Source organism: Mustela lutreola, chromosome 9 (assembly GCF_030435805.1).
Source record: "Mustela lutreola isolate mMusLut2 chromosome 9, mMusLut2.pri, whole genome shotgun sequence".
In the NCBI taxonomy this organism is placed as follows: Eukaryota; Metazoa; Chordata; class Mammalia; order Carnivora; family Mustelidae; genus Mustela; species Mustela lutreola.
The window spans coordinates 27204963-27227157 of NC_081298.1; positions in this window are offsets into that span (position 1 = coordinate 27204963).

Sequence of the window (22195 nt, forward strand, 5' to 3'; positions counted from 1 at the left end):
GGTTTGTCCCAAGCTAAGATGGCGGTCCCTATGTTTCCTGCGCTTCACCCAGCTGACGAGTCGACAAGCCGGCAGGCCTTTCTTGAAGCATGCGCGACCCGCAGGGCTGTTCAGCGAAGCATTTTGGGAGTTGTAGTCTCTTGCTCGGACCCCTCGACTAGGGTTAGGGTTCTAGCAGCACATTTGCTCTGCTCAAACTTTGAGTTCGTGACAAACGAACGAAAACAGTGGAACCCTCGGAGTGGTGCGACGCTGGAGTCGAGGGAGTGATGATCCAAGCCCTATAGAGATTTGAGACCCAATTCCTGCCTCCTGCAGGAGTCCTATTTAGAACTGCCCATTAAAATAAAGGCTTTTCTTCCCGTCGATTTGCCCTTCCTCCCCCTCCCCCGGCCCAGATAACCTCCCCAAAGCAGCCACGGGGCACTTTTTATCTTGCAAACCTGATCATGGTGTCCTCATGGATAAAAATCTTCCAAGGCTCTCCTTTGTGCACCAAAGATAGCCTAAATTCTTCTCTTCACATCCAAATTCCTAGATAAATTGGACAGCCCACTCACTCCCCTTTCTAGCCTCCTATTGTGCCCCTCCTCTGTCATATTTCTGACGCTTCTACCCACTAAAACTGCCAGCTATTCCCGGAGCTTATCTGTGTTGCCTCCCTCCCTTTGTCGCTGGCGGTTACTTCTGTTACTGTTATCCCCTGAACTAGCTAACTTCCGTATGTCCATTGGATTAATTCAGGGATCTGGGGTTCTTCCCTGCCTTGAGCTTCCCCAGACGTTTGCACCATCATTCAGAAGCCTGACTGTTCCCTAACCTGCCTCCTCCATCAGACTCTGAGACCCCAGTCGACAGGGCTGGGTCTGATGATCACTGTCCTCTCTGCAGGCCCTGCAAAAAACTGGTGTGTTACTGAGAGGAATTCAAGTATTAGCCTCACCTCCAGTGGGGCAGGGGTGTGAGGGCTGGAACAAGGGTGAGGAGGCTGGGTTATTTTGGTACCAACTATTATCCCTGTGCTGCCTCAGAATAGCTGCCTGGCCCAGGAATGGGCCCTCCCACCCTCTCCAGCCCTCCTTTCACAGTTTGTCAGCTCACTGGCACCTCTGCTCCCAGAGGAGAGACAATCACCTCCCCTATAGAATGGGGATGGGCGCAACTGCAGACATGCAGCAATGATCGCCAGGAGGTGACCGTAACCTTTTCTGGGCTTATCTGCCAGACAGGTCTGCAGCATTTGACCCCAGGGGCTGAGAATCTACATTAATGGCTTTCTGGGTGCTGGAAGGTGGGTCGATCCTCTTCTCTAGGCCTGTTTCTCCACCTGTGAACTGAGAAGTTTCAACAAAATGATCCCAAAGTTTTCATGAAGACCTTCTTAAGGAAATGACTGGCCTTCCACTTGGCTCATGGATCTTGTCTGTTTGTCTATCTGTTGAGCCAGCTGTCATGGATCCTTTCTTCATATCTATTCAGTTCACAGCTATTAGTTACTTGCTATGAGCCAGACACAGTGCTAAGTGCTGGGGTTGGGGTATGAGAAAGACAGACACCAATTCCCGTGTGGAGCTCACTTTCTAAAGTGAGAAACAAATAATACATGGGTAAGCAAAGAAATAAACAACATAGTTTCCAGTAGCAGTGAATGCTATGAAGGAAAAAGATAAGTAGCTATGGAAAAGACTAAAAGGGGGAGCTCTTTAGCTTGAGTGGTTTAGAAGTTCCCTCTGAGAAGGGAGCAGTGAGTACAAAGGTCCCGAGACAGGGAAGAGGTGGGTAAGTTTGAAAAGGAGACCGAGGTGGCTGAACCACTGTGAGTGAGGGGGAGAGGGTAAGGAATCCGATGGGAGAAGTGGGCAGGGAGCTCAGGCCACGGTAAGGAGTCTGGGATTTCATGTGAGAAGAGTGGGGATATTGCCCAAGGCTTAGCCCTCCCGCCTTCCTGTGGTCTCAGCCCCTCTTACAATGTCAGTTCTTCATTCTTCCACCCAGTTCTAGCGTCCATCCATGACCTCATTCAGAGAGTTCACACAGGCATACACATATAATCCTTCCCATTAAAGAGGACAGAAATGAGCCCCAATCCCTGCCATCTCCCTGGTCGCCTGGTATAGATCTCTTGTCCCAAGAAGCTCCCATTCTCCAATGTTCACCCAGTTAGGGAGGGTCCAAAAGATCAGCTCAGTTTTCTTTATTACTTCTTCTTCCTGACACCCCACATGACAACTCTCAGTTGAGACTTCCTTCAAACAACAGTAGCAGTGATCCCATTTAAGAGCTAAAGCACTTGCCCTGGGCCTCACAGTGAATGTTCACCATCTCATTTAACCCTGACATCAGCCTGATGAGGTAGGAACTAAAAGTAGCCTACTGCACAGACGAGGAAACTGAGACTAAGAGAGATTATGAGATATGACCCAGGGGACATGCAGTGACAGACCTTGCATTCCAACCTGGGTCATCCTCTCTGTGCCAAACCCAAATGTATCCGCTTTCTACTGCTGCTTAACAAAACACCCCAAGTACAGAGGGGCTTAAACCAACAATTATTTATTTGTTTCTGCTTGTGTAGATTGGTGGTTTGGACATGTCTCAGCTAGGACAGTTTTCCTCTGCGGTGCACGATCTTACTCCCACATCTGTGGTCAGTGAGCACGATGGCAAGCTGACTGGCTTCATTTACGTGTCTGTCAGCTGCCTGGGTCTGTTGGCTTGAGTGCCTGGATTCTCCCTCACGTGGCTGCTTCAGCAGCTAGCTCAGGCTTCCTCGCATGATGGCCTCCAAAAGGCAAGGAACAAAAGCAGCAAGGCCTCTCAAGGCCTAGGCTCAAAAGGGCTGGCACATCCCTCTCACTGCGTTTTATTGAGCAAAGCCTGTCCCATGGCCAGCTCAGGTTTAAGGAGGTTAGAAGGAGCGTTCATCTTTTGAAGAGAAAAACACCAAAGTCATCCTGCGAAGAGTCGTGTGTACCAGGATGGCCAGAATTGTTGTGGCTGACTTTGAGAACGCACCACACGAAGTGATCATATGTCTGGACCTGGTTAGATAAGTTATCATGTAGCTAAACGTGGAGCTGTGAACTACCAGAGCTAATATTTTGGGAGCACTTAGTATTCATCAGAGTCTATGCACGAGGCCTTATGTGCATGAGCTCTTTTAATCCTCTTGACAGCCCTTGGTGGCAACGACATTTTTATCCCCATTCAGAGATGAAGCCCACCCAAGATTCAGAGAGGTTAAACAACCTGCACAGGGTCACACAGCTAGTCAGTGGCAAAGTTGTTAAAAAGAATGACAATATACTATCCTGTCGTGGAAAGCTGGCTCTGTCACACTGTTATGTGATGAAAAGCAAGAGATGAAACAAAAGTTTGGTCAGAACACATTTAAAAACACATTTAAAAGTGGGTAAGATGTATATGAGTTACAGAGTTTTAGACAAAGTTCAGGAAGGATTTACCACAGACTATTAATGGAGCTTATCTCAGAAGAGAGGAAGAGGAGGCAACTTGACTTGAAACACTTCCGTCTGCATTGTGCAAATTTTTTATGTTTGAATTTTTTGGGGGGTAACAAACATGAATCCTTATTTCAACCCTCCACAAAGGAAAAAGATTTTTTAAAATGTCCTTTCGTTGGACTCTCACCTCTGTCTTCTTCTATTTGGTTCTTACGTTTACTGTTTCTCCCCCCTTTTCTTGACACTGCTCTGGTCCCTCCTTTATCAGTTCTGGCCTGAAGTTTTGTAACTACCTCCGGCAGCCCCTCCCCTCTCCCTCTCCCACGCATCCTGCACACACACACACACACACTGCCACTGGAGGAAAGTTTATTAACCACTATGTTCCTCTCTTGCTCAAGAGTTTTCAGTGGCATTTCATTGCCTTCATGGAAAGTCCAAATCCCTTGGCTTGGTGTCCATGACATTTGTAAATTTGATTCTAACTTGATTGGATTCCAGCTCTGTAGCATAACTAATAGCATAACCTTGGACCACTTATTTGATCTTTCTGAGCCCTAGTTTACTCGTCTGCTTAAGAAAAAAAGAAAGAGGGTGCCTGGGTGGCTCAGTGAGTTAAGCATCTGACCAGCTTGGGTCAAGATCTTGGGGTCCTGGGATCAAGCCCTCCTTGGCTTCTCCCTCTTCCTCTCCCTCCCCCGCCAACCACCTGCTGGTGCACTTTCTCTCTCTCTCTCTCAGACAGAAAAATAAAATTTTTCAGAAGGGAAGAAAGAGAGAAAGGAAGAAAGAAAGGAAGGAAGGAATGTAGGAAGGAAGGAAAGAAAGATAAAAAGAAAGGAAGAAAGAAAATAAGAAGGAAGGAAGGAAAGAGGGCTGGAAGGAAAGAAACAAGAGAGGATGTAGCATGAAAGATCTTGTGGCAGATTAGGTTACTACTCAGTGACTGTCCTGTTCTTCCCCAGCCAGGGCTGATTATATACTCCTTACCTCACTGATCTTAAGCTCTGCCTAGGGGATGTGCTTTGGTGTGAAATGTAGATGAAAGTGGCAATGTGTAAATTCCATCCTAAGCCTAAAGAGGTCTCCTGCTTTCAGTATCTTCCTGGGAGTTTCCTCCTCCACCATAAAGATGGGACTGTCATTGGTACACTGCGTCTTTTGAAACAGAGTTCAAGTCGAAGTTTCTGTAGGAAGGTGCAGGTAAAGAAAGTTTTGTGTTTTGGTGTTGAGTTTGTATTAAACTTTAGAATGCATATTTCATGACCTCTATCCCTTTTGTGTGACAGAAGGCTAAACAGCTAGGAGGAGAATGTTCTATGTCTGTTTAGGGAACCTAGAGCTTCCCTCCAAAGCCCCAACATCAAACAGGTTGGTGTCAAAGAGTGGAAGAAACACACAGCAAACATGACGTGGAGCCAAGCCCTTCAGAGCACAGCCGAGATCAGCCAAACCCCAAAAGACTGCAGATGAGAGACGGAGAAATCAATATTTGCTGCTCTAAACCACAGACTTTGGGAGTGGTTTGTTGTGCAACATTATTATAGTAATGGCTAACTGGTAGACCCAGTTCATAGGGCTCTTGTCAGGATGAAATGACTGAAGACAGTAAAATGCTTAAAAATATGCTGGCACCCAGCAAGGGTGCAATCAATGTGAGTCTTTATGATGGGGGTGTAACTGTGAACAAAATGAGGTCCCCGCTTTCACGACCTCACCATCCAGGGAGAGACGGATGGCGTATCAGATGGCCATGAGCTCTGTGGAGAAAATATGACAGGGAGAGAGGAGTGCTGTGGTACAGCTTTGTATAAGTGGTCCATGGAAGGCTCACTGGGAAGGTGGTCCTTGAGCAAACAGCTGGAAGAGGTGAGGCAGGGAGGCTCGAGGGTATGTGGGAGAAGATTGTTCTAGGCATAGGCAACCGTATGGGCAAAGGCTGTGGAGGGGGCTTGTGTCTGGTGAGCAAAGGGACGACCTGTGGATAGGGTGGCTGAACTGAGCAAGTAAAGGGAAGATGACGTCGGGGAGACCCCGCCCCGGGGGCTGGACCATGCACAGCCTTGTGCATCACGGTCTGAACTCTGGCTTCTGCTCTGAGGGAGGTGGGGTATAGCGCAGGGTTTTGACCAGAGGGAAGACAGCCCCAGCTTTGTATTTCTACAGGATCTCACAGGCAGCGGGGGTGTAGAATAAACGGAACGAGAGTGAGGGCTGAAGCAGGGAGATCAGGTAAGAGGCCAAGGCCACCATCCAGACAAAAGATGGCTATGGTTTGAATCAAAGTTGGGCTCTGGGTTTATTTTGAAAGTAAAGCCGAAAGGACACGTTGGGGATGGGGTTGTGAGATAGAAAGGAATTGAGGGGGATCCCAAGGCTTTGGGTCAGAGGAATTGAAAGAAGGAATTTGCCACTCGCTGAGATGCAGAAGAACTTTTTCAGGTAGGGAAAGGAGGGAAGGAGGGAAGGATTAGCAGTTCCATTGGAGACTTACTCCGTTGGAGGCACCATGAGCCCTCCAAGTGGAGAAAGTTCAAAGTTCAAAGTTACATGCATGGCCCTGAGCGCAGGAGAGAAGTCCAGGCTGGAGATGTAATTTTGGCAGTTGTAATGGACTGAATTGTGTCTCCTTAAAATGCATACATTGAAGCCCTAATACCCCAATGTACTGTTTTTGGTGATAAAGCCTTTAGGAAGGTAATTAAGGTTTACTGAGGCCGGAAGGGGGGGGCCCTCATCCAGCAGGACTGGTGTCCTTGTAAGGAGAGAAAGAGACCTCAGAGCTCATTCTGTCTCTCTCTCTTTCTCTTTCTCTCTCTTCCTAGCTCTCTCTCTCTCTCTCTCTCTCTCTGTCTCTGAGTGTGCACAGAGGAAAGGCCATGTGAGGACACGAGGAAAAGGCAGCCAGCCAGCAAGAGAGTTCTCACCAGAAACCAACCCTGCTGACACCTTGAGCTTCCAGAACCAGGAGAAATAAAAAATAAATTTCTTTTTTTTTTTTTTAAGATTTTATTTATTTATCTGACAGACAAGAGATCACAAGTAGGCAGAGAGGCTGGCAGAGACAGAGAGGGGGAAGCAGGCTCCCTGCTGAGCAGAGAGCCCGATGTGGGGCTCGATTCTAGGACCCTGAGATCATGACCTGAGCCAAAGGCAGAGGCTTAACCCACTGAGACACCCAGGCATCCCCAAAATATATTTCTGTTGTTAAGCCACTCAGTCTGTGGTCTCACATTCTGCAGCCCAAGTAGACTAATACAGGAGTCCTCATTGTAGAAATAGCTTTGAAAGCCATAAGACTGGGTGAGATCTCCAAGGAAGTGAACAGAGAGAGAAGAGGATGGAGGACTGAGCCTCGGGTATCTGACACTAAGGGGAAGGGAAATTAAGGGAGAAGCCAGGGACAGATATCCTGAAAGCCAAGTCAGGAAAACATTTCAAGGCAGGGAAAATTGTTGGTCTGTCTCAAATCCTGTGGAGAAGTCAAGGAAGATGAGAACCCAGAGCTGATTTAGGAAAGTAGAGGGCATTGTGACTCGGACAGGAAAGAGTTTGTGTAGAATGGTGGGAGTCCAATGGAGTGGAATTTAGAGGGAGAAGAAGAAAATTTAAATGCATACGTCCAGGAAGACAGAAAGAAAGAAAGGAAGGGAAAGCTCTTAAAAAAGAAAACAAAGATTTTATTTATTTTTTTAAGATTTTATTTATTTATTTGGCAGAGAAAGAGAGATCACAAGAAGGCAGAGAGGCAGGCGGGGGGGGGGGAAGCAGGCTCCCTGCTGAGCAGAGAGCCCAATGTGGGGCTCGATCCCAGAACCCTGAGATCATGACCTGAGCTGAAGGCAGCGGCTTAACCCACTGAGCCACCCAGGCACCCCCACAAAGATTTTATTTTTAAGTAATCTCTACACCCAACGTGGGGCTCAAACTCACAACCTCCAGAGCAAGAGCTGCATGTTCCACCGACTGAGCCAGCCAGGGGCCATCAGATAAGTAAGGGGAGCCCAGTGCCCATGGTGCCTTCCATGCTGCATTCTCCAGCCACATTCCACTGCAGGGAAACAACCACAGAGGGAAAGAGCATTGGCACCCATCTGGGGTATATTTAACCAGAGAGGGGCAGGGGCACCTTGGGGGGTACAGTGCGTGGGAATAAGGATGTCCATGGTCTTTAGCTGGCAAGAAAGGAAGTGAGGACATGAGGGAAAAGGTGGTAGGCTCCATGGGATCAGAGGTCCCACTGGGACAGAAGGATTTCAGGGGTTGGGCTACCAGAGGGATGAGCTGGCAGGATAGGAGGCGATCCTCATCCAGCTGGCTGCCTGAAATTGTTACCTGTTAAATGCAGGTAACAAACGTAACAGGCCAACTGCCCTGGACCACCACGGACCACACTGATAGAGAGGCCACATGTTGGTACCCCCGGCCAACGGGAAGCCACTGGAGCTTCAAATAACCACATGCCTGACTGGCATTTGCCTGCAACGAAGCAGGAAGTGTTCAGCTCTTCCTTTCCCAAACTCCTGCCTCACGACAGCAAGGGAAGAAATAGTTGCGTGAAGCTGCTAAATTCTGGAGTGTTTCGTGCTGCAGCAAGAGCAACCGGACCGAGCCGCTGGTTTTGCTGGAGTTCCAACAGCGTGTTGAGTCCTAATGTCCCACGGTTTGGGTTTTCTGTGATGAAGTCACTTGTCCACCTCTCCCACTTGATAGTTGGGGACATGAAGGTTCGGAGAGGTTTAGTGACTGCCTAACCTTGCACAGCTAAGCAGTGTGGCTCAGAGCTTTGTTCTGTACTAGCCTAGCATGCGAATGCTGTTCCCAGTGCGTAGCCCGGTGTGTGGCACATGTAGGCTCATGCTGAACAGTGAATTGAATTGTGCCTGGGATCCCCTCTGCCTTCCACTTTCCCCCCCTCGGGCTTGGATGTCTTGGATGTCTCCGTCCACTTGGTGGAGGAGACGAGCCATTCCCTCTCCTACGAGTGGCCGTTCCTGCCTGCCGTCCGCCATTCACCAGGTTTCCCGAGCACCTCTTCTGGGACAGAGACTTCTGGGTTCTCAGCACACAGCAGGAAACAGGTCAGTGTCCTTGGTCGGGTGGAGCTCAATCAAGTGGAGAGAAGATAATCAGACAAATCTGTTACAGCAAGCTGGGAGTCCTGCCAGGGGAGATGAGAGGGCGAGGCCAGAGGGTGGCATGGGAAGGAAAACTGTCATGTTGGAGGGAAGGAGAAAGGGAGGAAGGGTTTGCTCGGTGAAGGCAAGGACAGGGCTGCGCATGGGTTGACCAAGGAGGAGGAAGACTGTGGGCACCGGTCCCAAGATAGGAACATGACTAGTGTGTTAAAGGCACATGGAGGAGGCCAGTATGCCCTGAATGTAAATGAGGCAGTGGGAAAGTGGAGGGAGCATTCTGTGAAACGAGATGAGTGAAGTAGGTGAGGTCCTGGGCACTGTGTAGCAGCATTTGGCTTAGGAACAATAGGGAGCCATGGAAGGTTTAAGCAATAGAGTAACTTCATATGATTTTACATTTATAAAAGATCTCCTCGGCTGCTGGGCGGGGAGTGAGGAGGAGGGAGGCAGAAGGTGATTATGGCCTAGACTTATATGGCAGCAGTAGGAGGGATGTAGAAGAATGGATTGATCTGTGATCTGTTTCAGAGCTGAAGTCCAGCACAGGGAAACTGGGGCACTGCTTTTGAGGACAGTATTTCCCAGCCCTCCTGGTCCATTGGGGGCTTTCCGATATTTCTGCCCTATGGGAGTCACGTGGGGATAGATAGAATGAGGAATGCCAAATGACCCCTAATCTGTGAATCTCAAATTGGGCTTTGAAGGAGTCTTGGGGAACTTATCAGGCAAAGGAGTGTGTCCTTACCTTCAAGGACCATTTCATACTCTTCCCTCCATTTCGCATAGGGTATGTCACTTCCCCTCTATGAGCCATAGTTTCCACACTGGTACCACGGAAAGGGACGGTACCTCCCACGCTTTAGTGACCCATTTTACAGATGAGACCACCAAGCTTCAAAGATGGGGAATGTCTGTCCCAGGTTCACAGGTGACACAGCCTAGATTGGAATGCAGGACAGAACCTCTGCCCTTGACCACTCGTTTCCCCTTTGTAGTTCTCCACCCCTTCCTGGGGCCTTCAGGCCTGCTGATGCTCAGCTCACCCAACATGGTCTTTCCAGAAGGCCCAGAAAATCCAGGGCTGGATGCTGAATAATGCGGAGCATATGTTTGGATTCAATTTCCAGCTCTATCCAAGGGACTTTTTCTGTCTGAACTTCAGTCTCTCCCTCCGTAAAGTGGGATTGCCGCGATCATTGGGTAACACCTGGCGGAGGGACTGTGTGGAGGTGCTGATTCTCAGGTAAATTGGTAAGTTGCTTAGCCAGCATGGTGACTTTTGAGGGGCTGAGGCTCCTGTCCCTGCGACCGTCCTACAGAGGAACCCTGGGCTGACCCCTGTGGGAGCCAGTGGTCCTCTTAACAGTTGCAAGGCTTCTTTTCTTTTCTCAGATGACATTCATGAATGACATAACCTACTGACATATAACTTTAAACAAAGAAAACCATAATTGTAATATAAAAGAAAACAAAATGAAACTAATTTAGAGTAAATTAATATGTAAATATTCGGGCACAATATATTTAAAAAAAATCACATGGCTGAAGGTGGAATCACCTTGATCTGGGACTGCATCAGGAGCTCTGGCAACTCAAACACAGCGACTGCACGATGGTCCTGAATGTTTAGCAGTTTGAAGTGAAGTTCAGACTCAAACTCAACCTGGCCTGTTCCCAACTTAGGCGGCGGTCGCTTTCCTGGCAGATTCACTGTGTACTAAAACCAAGCATGCTATTTGCAATGACGTGGATGGAACTAGAGGCTATTATGCTAAGGGAAATAAGTCAATCAGAGAAGGACAAGTATCATATGATCTCACTGATCTGAGGAATTTGAGAAACAAGACAGAGGATCACAGGGGAAGGGGGGCGGGAATTAAACAAGACAAAACCAGAGAGAGAAACAAACCATAAGAGACTCTTAATCTCAGGAAACAAACTGAGGGTTGCTGGAAGGGAGGGGAGGTGGGAGGAATGGGGTAACTAGGTGATGGACACTGGGGAGGGTGTGTGCTATGGTAAGTGCTGTGAATTGCATAAGACTAATGAATCACAGACATGTACCCCTGAAACAAATAATACATTATATGTTAATTAAAAAAAAACAAAACTAAAACAAAAACAAAAACCCAAACGAAGCACATACACGCTGTGCTGGAATGTCTGTGTGGCTCAGTTTGTCAAGCATCTGATTCTTGGTTTTGGTCATGATCGGGTCATGATCTCAGGGTCATGAGATTGATCCCCGTGTTGGGCTCCATGCTCAGCGAGTTGTCTGCTGGGGATTCTGTCCATCTCCCTCTGCCCATCTTCCCCCCTCCCTCCCCCATTCACACTCTCTCTCTCTCTCTCTCTCTCTCTCTCTCTCAAAAATAAATAAATAAAATCTTAAAAAAAGAATGCATCAATATCGGCTCAGTTGTAATGAATGCATCGCACTAATGCAAAGTGTTAATCACGGGAGAAACTGGGGGTGTTGAGCAAAGGAAGTATAAGGCTATTCTGAAATTTCTGTACAATTTTTCTGCAAACCTAAAACTGCTCTAAAAAAACTAAGTCCATGAAAAATTAGTAAAAACCTAATAAACCCCCTACACATCGTGTTTGCATACGAAATAGAATTTGGTCATGGGCTCAGATAATTAAAAACAGGATTTTCACCTGTGCTAATTACCAAAGAGAGATCTGAACACCTCAAAGGACTTAGTACCCATTGCAGATGACCACGTCCATGTTCCACTCCTGCTATATACCCAGGTACCTCCTATTTGCTGAGAACTGCCCCACGCTCATGGAGGTGCTGTCCCACTTAGGATTTCAGCACAGGATTCTTGCCCTCTGTTTCTTTACCTTGACAAACATCCTTCAGACCTCACAACCTGCTTGCTGATCTTGTGTGATGGAAACATGGCAGCCTGGTCGAAAAGTCTTCCCAGCCTCAGGAACCCCAAGTGACACTTCAGCTTCCCAAACTTCTACTTCAAATCTAGATCTGAGCCTCTTCTTCATTGTATGAACTTGAGGGAGTCCCATGGCATTGCTGAGCCTCAGTTTCCCCATTGGTGGGAAAGAGGGTGATAATACCTGCCTTATAGAGTATATTCATTCGGTATATATCTATCGAACACCCACTGTTTGTGCTGGGGATACAGCAGCGAACAGAACAAACTATCATTCTTGTCTCATTGGAAGTCCCAGTCTCATAAGAAAGATAGACAAAAGTCAAATAAATATGTGAACTAATGTCAGGGATGAAGAAAAAGAAGACAGAGTCATCGTCAGGGAGTAGGGCTGGAGCTCCCAAGTGTAGTCATGGAAAACTTCCCAGAGGAGGGGGCATTTGAACAGAGATCTGAGTGACGTGAAGAAGCTAGCCATGCAAATCTAGGGGGAAGAGCATTACAAGCAGAGGGAACAGCAAATGCCAAAGTTCTGAGAAACAGCAAGGAAGCCAGTGTGGCTGGCAGGGAGAGTGAGAAGAAAAGGAGAGAGTGAGAAAGAGCAGACTATAAGAAATCAGGTTTTAGGGGCGCCTGGGTGGCTCAGTGGGTTAAGCCGCTGCCTTTGGCTCAGGTCATGATCTCAGGGTCCTGGGATCTAGTCCCGCATCTGGCTCTCTGCTCAGCGGGGGGCCTGCTTCCTCCTCTCTCTCTCTCTCTGCCTGCCTCTCTGCCTACTTGTGATCTCTCTCTGTCAAGTAAATAAATAAAATCTTTTAAAAAAAAAAAAAGAAATCGGGTTTTATCCCAAGTGTAGCAGGAAGAAAACCTGAAGTTAATCACTGGGGAAGCCCTCCTATGTTGTGTGTCCTTGCGTGTGAGAAAAGCGGACAGGCGCACTCTAAAGCCACCCTCCTGTCCAAGACCCTAAAATGTGTCCTGCTGCCATCAAAAAAGGGCTTGTTGTGGAAGTGGTGTTCAGGATGTAGTTCCCAAGAAATTCCACCAGGTGGCAACTCTGGGTCACGTTTTTAACTTGCAGGTTATTGGAATGCAGAGCCCTGGTTCCCAACCTGGGCATCCTCAGCCTCACCTGGAGGGCTTGAAAAAACACAGATCGCTGAGTCCCACCCTCAGAGCGTCTGATCTGCAGGTCTGGGATGGGGCCCAAGCGCCTGCACTTCTGACAAGTTCCAGATGATGCTGATGCTGCTGGTTCCTGGACCACACGGTGAAAACCCCTGGTTGGAGCCCTGAGGCATTGAAAGCAGGACCTTCCTTTCAGAGGTGGGGATAATGGAGGTGTCTGACCAAAACATTTCATATCTTCCTATTATATTTATATTAATTTATATATTATATTATATTTATATTATATATGAAATCTAGGTCTTCTGCCAGATGTCCCTCTACCCCCACCACCCTCACCACGATTCAGGTCCTGCTGACTTTGCACACATCATCTCCTGCCACTCTCTGAACAATGGCCACACTATTTCTCTCTGTTCCCTAAAGCCTGTTCCCGCACCAGGGCCTTTGCACACACTGTACCTAAGATGACTTTCCCGCAACTTTTCCATTGACTGGTATGCTCTCATTCTTCATGTCTGAGCTTGAATGTTCTCTCTCTTTAGGGAGGCTTTCCTCTCCTGGCAAGGAAGCTGGTGATTTGTAATGAGTTAACCTCTACCTTGGTTAATTTTCTGTCTTCTGTCTAAATCCTAGGCCCTCGAAGGCAGGGACTGGTCTATCTTATTTTCTGCTTCAACCCCAGTGCCCAGGACAGTGTGTGGCAGTGAGTAGGCCCTCAGGAAATCATTGTTGTGTAAATGAAACTAGAAATACTTGTCCAGGTTGTCCCAGAGGGTCAGCAGGTGAGTGGGGGCTCTTTCTAAAGGACACTTCTGGATTGTGTGTGTCTAGCAGGGCTACACCCCAGTACCAGCCTTGCTGATCAGAGTGTTCTGGAAGGACTTAAAGATAAATAAGAAATAATTTGTGTCTATGCTACACAAATGAGCCAAGAGGCATTCAGCCCGCTAAAATTTATCAGTTCCTCTTACTTCCATTATCTCACTACATTCTCGTGTTTAAAAAAAAAAAAAAAAAAAAAGTGTGCCAAACTTGCAAATAATTCCAGAGAAGGGTCACCTGTCCTTTTAGCAACATGCTGGAATATTGTCCAACAGCCCTGCCTAATGGGTATCTAACTCTCTGGGGGAAGAGAGATCTTTGTTTCACCTGTCATACACTAATTTTTAGGGTCCACACTTGGGGAAGTTGTATGTTCCCTTTGTAGATGTAGGATGCAGATCATTTTTCTCTGGTAGAAAAGACCATGCTGAAGGTTATAGTTGTTTTGTCATGTATGACATTAGTCAGTTTCACAATCTTTTCTTTTTTCTAAGATTTGTTTCTTTATTTGAGAGAGAGAGAGAGAGAATAGAAGCAGGAGGGGCAGAAAAAGAGGGAGAGAATCTCAAGCAGAGTCTCTGCTGACTGTGGAGCCCGATTCGGGCCTCGATCTCATGACTCTGAGACCATGAGATCATGACCTGAGCTGGACACTTAGCCAATTGCAGCACTTAGGCGCCCCAACCAGTCTCATGATCTTACCTCCGTGTTGTCTCCCATTGGCTATCGACATTCCAGCCTCTGTTAAATGTTTTGAATCAGCTTCACTGTTCTGCTGATGAGTTCATACTAATAAATTACATATGATTTGGGCATAGGCCCACTTTTTTATTTGGATGAGAGTCATGGTTTTAACTTCTAAAAAAATAAGGTTTGGGGACCAGCACCATCTTTGTGAGAGGGGCTGATCGCCCCTGCTTTCCAGATGAGTTTAGTGAGGGTCAGAGAGATGCAGAGTAATTGTCTCCATGAGCAAAAAGGGCAAAGTTGGCCCTTGGGCCTGGGTTGGCCTGACCTCAGAGCCCCTAGTCCCTCAGTGATGCCTCACCTGTGTGTCCACTGTTGTTCTGGGAATTTTATAAACCGATGCAACATAATTCTCCCAGCTCAACAAATCTCATGAAGTGTACTCTTTTCATTTGAGAGAGGAGGAGACTGAAGAGTAGGCCTGGGAACGAAGTCACCCAACGTCAGAGCTCTTTGAAAGCACTCTGAAGTCAGACAGACCCGAGTCTCATCTCTGGCTTGCATTCCCCCTAGCTATGTGACCTTGTGTGAGTTGCTCATTTAATTGCTCTGAGTCTCACTTGAAGATGGGAATAAGAGCCCAACCCATGCGGTAGCAGTTGATAATATTTATGAATTAATCTAGGCCTAGGGCTCCCCTCCCCCTCCCGAGGCTCTCTTGTTCCGGAATAAGGAGGTTGATCTGGCATTGGCCGTTCCCAGCCTGGATGGAATCAGAAGGCCCCTGGAAGGGTAGGCAAATGCCTGGGGAGAACGAGGGAGAGGAGATGCTGAGCAGGAGTTGCTGGGATGCTCAGATGGGCACGGGTATGGTGGGCTGGACAGGGACCCCGGTCTGTCAGCCAGGGACAGCAGCTGGAGCCCGGGCTTTGGCGGGGTCAGGTACCTGAAGCTCTCTGGTTTCCAGCTTTTGAATCTTTAAACTGGAATAATAATGAAACTTCCCTGTGTTGCATTATGGCGAGGTGCCCTGGGGGATAGTGGGCTTAGCTGGAGGGGTGTTGTTCTAGAATGTTCTCTGAGACCTTACCCTTCTCTCAAAGGAGATGGACTTTGATGACGGCCTTTCTTAAACCTGAGGATGCTATCCAGGCTGTAACGATAAAGATAATGATGGTAGGGAACCCCTGGGATAGATTACGGGTCACTGGGAGGTTCTCCCTCAGAGTTCTGGGTTTGTTGGGTCAGAAACCCGGCATGAATCCACAGCCAAGGGTGCTTTAGGGCTTTGTAATTTACAAAGCTGCTCCACCACAGCATTGCATTGCATCCTCAAGTTAACTCCAGTTCTGACACACAGAGGGGTTAGTGACTTGCCTACGGTTCTACAGCCAGCAAGCAGCACAGTGGAGACTGGAGCACAGGGTGCCTAGCTCCCTAGCTGGCCTCTGAGTGGAGAGATGGGTCACATGGCAAGGCAGGGGCTGAGAGGCCTGTTGAGGCACCCAGCACTTCTGCCTGATCCCTGTTCCCGGACCTGTCCCCTGGAGGTGCCTGGAGGGAAAGGAGGGGAGGAGTAGGGTGCTGAGCCTGAAGGGGAGGCTTTCGCGCCCAGGCCAGGAGGGCGGGGAAGGAGAAGGTGGAGGGAGTTCCTTCTACCCCCGCTCCCCCAGCAGCTGAGGAGGAATAGGAAGGCCAGAGGAGGCTCAGGCCAGAGGAAGAGGAGAGGAAGAGGTCTGGAACAACTGCAGGGGGAGGAAGCAAAATCTGGAGTCCCAGGGGAGAGAGCTAGGGATGGGGTGGGAGCAGGCCAGGCCCTTGTCCCAGGCCCTCCTGCCACTGCAGACTCCTCAGGTAGCATGATCCTGAACCGGGGAAAGGTCTCCCTTCAACAGATGCCTCCATCATTCCTGTGCCAGCGGGTACTGGGGCCACTGGGGAGCCCAGGGTTCCTGCCCTTCATGACTCACACAGGCTGGGCCCAGCTAAGTGACCCCATGAACACAGTCCTTGGCATGTAGTCACTCATTCATTTATTCATTCAAAAAGACTTATGGTGGGCTTACTGTGTGGCAGATTGGGCTCCCAGCAGGAAACAAGTCCCTCTGAAGAGAAAGAAAGGCTCCTACCTCATGGAGGGATGGACAAAACACAGAAAACAAGTCAGTGTACAATATCACATCAGACTGTGCAGTCAGTGAGGATATGATGAGCGGTTGGAGCAGAGCAGTTTTATGAGAATGGTCAGGGAGGGCCTCTCTGAGGAGGTGACATCTTTGGGCAAAGACCCGAAGGAGGCGGAGCAGCACCTATGTGAATCTCGGGGGAAGAACATTGTAGGCAAAAAGAACAGCCAGTGCAAAGGCCCTGGGGCAAGAGCATACCTGGCATAGGGGGAAGAGTAAAAGGCAAGGAAGCCAGTGTGGGTGGAGACTGGTGAGTGAAAGAAGTGATGGAAGAGGAAAGTAGGCAGGAGGTGTTAGAGACAGGGCAGACAGAGCCTCAGCTCTTTCTCCCATGACACGGGGCAATGTTGGAGAGTTTTGAGCAGAGGAGTGCCTGATGTGTCTTGGGTAATAGGATTCTCCACCACTGTGGCTGCCACTGGGGAGAAGATGAGGAAGTGGGGGCCGGCAAGGGCTGGAGCAGGGTCCCAGGAGGAGGCTGATGCTGCTGCGTGGTCATGGAGGATGGCAGCTTCGCCAACAACCAGGAGCACTAAATAGCAACAGAAATAAAAATGTATTGCCTCCTTACGATGGGTCAGGCCCTCTGCTAAGTGCTTGACATTTACTGCTTTTTAAATCCTCACTCTACCTTTTAGGAAGATAGCTTTTTCCTTAATGCATGTGTCCATTTATATCTACATAGATGATCTCCTTTCCCCCCTTTTCCTTTTTTATTGAGGTGAAATTCACATAACAAGACATTAACCATTTAAAGTGTACCTTTCCGTGGCATTTAGCACGTTCACATTCTTGCACAACCGCCACTCTTTCCCTGGTTCCAAAACATTTTAATCAGTGAAAGAAAACCCTGTATCTATTAAGGGTAACCAGTTTTTTTGTTTTTTTTTTTTAGTAGGCTTCACATCCAATGTGGGGCTTGAACTCATGACCCCAAGATCAAGAGTCCTATGCTCTGACGCCCCGGGTGCCCCATGGGGTGAGCAGTATTTTTAATCCTTACTTTACAGATAAGCAGGCGGAGACACAGGCGGGTAGGGGCACCTGCCCCAGGTCACACAGACAGGAAATGGAACCAGCCAAACTGGCTGCAGGTGTTGGGAGGAACGCCTCCGGAAACTCTGTCCAAGGACTCAAACCTCCTCGGGCTCCTCAGGATAACAGCACCAAACTGCCTTCTAAGGAGGGTGTGCCAGTGCCCCTGCTGGTCTTTTGTTTTGAGGAAGGAGTGGGGAACCTTGGAGGCCAGGAAAGAGGGGACCCCTGGGAAGGCTGTCCAGGGGCTCCAGCACCCCCTCTCATGGGGCAGACTCCGACTTGCCAGTGATGCTCTCTTGAGCAAGAACCACCCTCCTCGCCATACTCTGTTCTGTGAAGTGGGGATAAGAGCACCCTCGTTACTGTCACTGGGTGTTTAGGGGAAGGTGAATTTCCCCCTTTGGAGAGCTCAGCGCTGCCCACAGTAGGTGCTCGGCACACAGCAGGCTGCGTTCACTTCGCAGCGCTGTTTGCTCCCGGAAACCAGCGAGGCAGGTGCCTACAGGCAACCTCAGGGCTGGGTCTTTGAACCCTTTGGGAAGTGGCACCCTCTAGGACTAGGAAAAAATGCAGTCTGACTCATAAGCAATCATAAATTGGCAGGAGGGTGCCAATTTTGTAGAAGAAGTGTATCAGGATGTAATTAACATAAAATCAGAGGTGCCCAAGGTTATCCATTTTAAGTGTATCTTTCCGTGAATTTTGACAAATGTATATATACCCTGGGTAACCACCACCTAATCAAGATGCAGAAAATTTCTGTCACCTCCAAAAAGCTCTCTTGGGTCCCTCACCCATCAATTCCACCTCCTGGCCCTTGGCCACCACTAATCGGGCTTCTGTCACTCTGTTTTGGCCCTTCTAGAATTTCTTGTAAGTGGAATCAGACAGCATGTACTCTTTGTGCCTGGCTTCTTTCCCTCCTCTTGATGTCTCTGGGGTTCCTCTATATTGTTGCACTGCTCACAGTCTCTTTCTTTTCATTGCCGAGTTGTGTCCTACCAAGCAGTGCTCTAACATCTCCAGTGGGTCGCTTTTCATTCTGTGCAGAGCCTCCCCTCAAGCAGGTCCAGAAACCCTATGCTTTCCCCTCCAGATTCACCCCATGTGACGGAGAGACCATCTCTGCAATCCCTCCCTCCCTCTTCATCTTTCGGCTGGACTGCTGCGGCGTGGAGATGCCAGTTTCGGACTTGAGAGCTGGTGGCCGGGGAGGACGAGGGGAGCAGATAGGAGCTTGTGAAGACACAGCTGGGGGCCCTCGGTCTAGACAAGGGTGCTGCCCAGGCTGTTCCTCACCGTGTGGTCTTCAGCCAGAGATCTTGGGTCCTTCCCTCATCGGCTTTCTTCTCCCTCCAGTGGGAGGAGTGTGTCCGCTTTGCTGGGCAATTGAGAAGTTCCCAGAAGATGACTTTGTTCATGGCGTGGGGAGGAGAAGCCTCCAGCAGGAGGCAAGGATTTTACTCCATAGGTGTTTACTGAGCACTTACTACACGTCAGGTGTTATGCTTCCGGAGGATGTGATGGCAGTCAAGAATGTCACTGTCCTTGTTGTCAGAGCTGTAATGATGGTAGGAGAATGGGGAGGCTGAGGAGGGCATCGCTGGCGGGGGACATGGTGGGGGACATGGGCATCGCTGGCGGGGGACATGGTGAGGAGGCATCACTGGAGTTCGCTCGGTGGTGGCTGGCACTGTAGAAATGGGGAGGGGGAGAAACAGTCTCCGACCCTAAGCCCTGGGAGAACATGTGAGAACCTCAGACATCAAGTTCAGGTCATCTTGCCCAGAAAAGTGGGAACCCCTTTTGTATAGAGGGAAGGAAGGAGCCCTCCCTCCTTGGCTAGGGGGGCATCACCTGCTCCTGTCACATAGCAGCTCTCGATTGGGGGACCCTCCCCACCAGCGACCCACCTCCCCAAAAGGCCAGGACCCTGACAGAGTGTCTGGGGTGCTTATGACAACATGTCTCTCACCTGGACCCCCAAATGAATTCCTGCTTGGCCTCAGGGGATGGCGGGAATCTCACCTTGTTGAGTCCCTAGAAGCCAGTTCTCTGCCTCTAAGGCTGGAGATGAGGGTCTGCCCTGCTTAAGAGTTAAAAAAGACCTGTGTGTGTGTGTGTGTGTGTGTGTGTGTGAGTGAACGCATGAGTGCACACGTTCGTGTGAGTGGATGCGTGTGCGAGTGTAAAGCATGAATGATTGCTTCTGCCCAGGGCCCAGCAGCTCGGCTAATAGTCCATTTCCCCCTGGTCTGGAGGCCTCCTCTGGGCCCCCAGCTGCCCTGATGGGCCAGGTTAGCCCCCCTCCACGGGAGCCCCCAGCCACTCCCCACTAGGCTTTCCTTGTATTGTGCACGGCCTGGTTCCTCGAGGAAATGGGGCGGCTGCTGGGTGCGGGGGCGGCCGCCAGCAGCCCCACCTCCTTCCCCCCATTGTCACTCCTGACTTTGGCCCCTAGCCCCTGCTGTGGACACTAAAAATAGTCCTGTTCACATTGAGACAGGCCGCACCCCTGAGCGGGCCTCCAGGCTGAGTGTGAGGTCGGGGTTGCCAGGATAGGGCTCTCCCCAGGGGGTAAGGTAGCTCCACCAAGTGACCTGGGTAAAAAACCACATAAGAGCTGTGTGACCTCAGGTGGCCTTCTTCCCCTCTCTGAGCCTCTGTTTCCTCATCTGTAAAATGGGGGGAAAAGACACCGACCTTCCGGGTTGCTCCTGAGAGTCAACAGTCCTAGTGTTCTGTTTTTGTCCTGCCTGGGTATTGGTTCTGCCTGAGTATCTGGAGGGCCAGGGACAAGAGGGCATAACACACCCCATTTATCCTCACTCCTACCTGTAATGGCTCCCAAGGGGTCCCCAAACAGAGGAGCTTCTGAGCTGGAAGAGTCCACCTGAGAGTCCAGAAGCATCTACAGGCCTACCGAGTGAGACCTGGCAGGTTCTTTCTGTCCGAGATCATTGAAAGCTCACGCTGTGAACTGAGTGGCTAGGCTGGGACTTGAACCCCCATCCCCAGCCTCCGAGGGCTGTGTTTTTTCCGCTTTAAGGGGCTGCCTCCATGCTGATGACTATAAGCACTTCCTGTCTGGGTTAACCCTGCCTTTCAGTCCACAAACACATGATTCATGCAGAAGGAAGATGCTGGACTGTGGGTGTTGAGGTCTGAGCTGGGGGCTGGGCAGTTCCCCCTGAGCCTGAGTGGGTGGAGAGCTGCCCTCAGATGCCCCCAGGACCACAGAGCTGGGACTGCAAAGGAGTTTGCCGGAGTCTGCCTACAAGGTGCTCTCTCTCCTCTTTTGTCTTCTTCTTCTTCTTCTTTTTTTAAAAAGATTTTATTTATTTATTTGACAGACAGAGATCACAAGTAGGCAGCCAGGCAGGCAGAGAGAGCGGAGGGGGAGAAGCAGGCTCCCTGCTAAGCAGAGAGCCTGATGCGGGGCTTGATCCCAGGACCCTGGGATCATGACCTGAGCCAAAGGCAGAGGCTTTAACCCACTGAGCCACCCAGGCACCCCTCATCTTCTTTTTTTAACCATGAGATATTTTAAACTTTCAAAAACTGTGTTTCCACCAGAGCCACAGCCATCTTTCCAGAATCCAAACTCTTTCTGAATATATATGGATATGAAAAAATAAAAAAAAAATTAAAAAAAGAAGGACTCGAAGTGTTGAGTGACAGGTCTCCCTCAAGTGCCAGAGATGACCACTGTGACCTATGTGGGGCCGCTTCTAGGCATTTGACGGCCATCGAGCAAATGTACATGGTACATGCCCAGTCTGGTTCGTACACAGACACTGGTGTATCCTGCTTTTTGTACTGCACTTAGCATTGTGTTTTGACAATGTTCCAAGTCAGTATACAGAGGACTTCCCCATTTAAAAATAAAAATGGCCTCATATAAGGCAGGGGTTTTTCGCTTTTTGTACCATGAATTGCTTTGGTATCTGGGGAGGCAATGGACCCATTTTCATCACCATTTAAAAAAAATTTTTTTAATTTAAATTTAAATTTTTATTTTTCAAAGAATTTACTTATTTATTTGACAGAGAGAGAGGGAGAGCACAAGCAGGGGGAGTGGGAGAGGGAGAAGCAGGCTCCCCGCTGAGCAGGAAGCCTGATGATGCTGGGCTTGATCCCACGACCCTGGGATTGCAACCTGAGCTGAAGGCAAACGTTTAACTGGCTGAGCTGCCCGTTGTCCTAATCACATTTTTTTTTTCCTATGTTTTTGGTTTTTTTTAAAGCACATAAAATAAAATACATAGGATCACAAAGGAACCCAGTTATCCTGAGATGCTATCACCACAGGAGTCACAATGGTCTGTGATATGGTAAGACATAGGTTTCTTTATTAGCACCTTTAATCAAATATGTGGATGCCCGTGTCAGGTCATGAGGAACATGAACCATTGGGGAGGCTGTCTGCATCCACTGCTTTAGTCAGACCGAAGTACCTTGACCCCCTGTTGTGACAAGGTCACTGCTAACTTTGCCATAGCTTGCGGTCCACGCTCACACTTGAAGGAAGTGTTGCACCATAGACAGAGGCTAGTGAATACAACGTTGTGAACTCTTTTCCCATTCAACTTCACAGAGTCTCTGAGTCTTGGACCCCAAATGAAGAACTAAAAAGTGTGACAGTTCCTCCCTTCATTCAACCGGTCTCCTAATGAGAAGTCACCAGAAGTCAGCATTTCTTGAAATCTTGCCATTATACAGATGGGGACACTGAGGCCCCAGTGGGAGAATGGGCTGGGGTGGCAGAGCCCAGTGTCCAGAATCCTGGTCCAGGCTCTTGCCCAGCTCCTCCCCAAACAGGCTGGTGG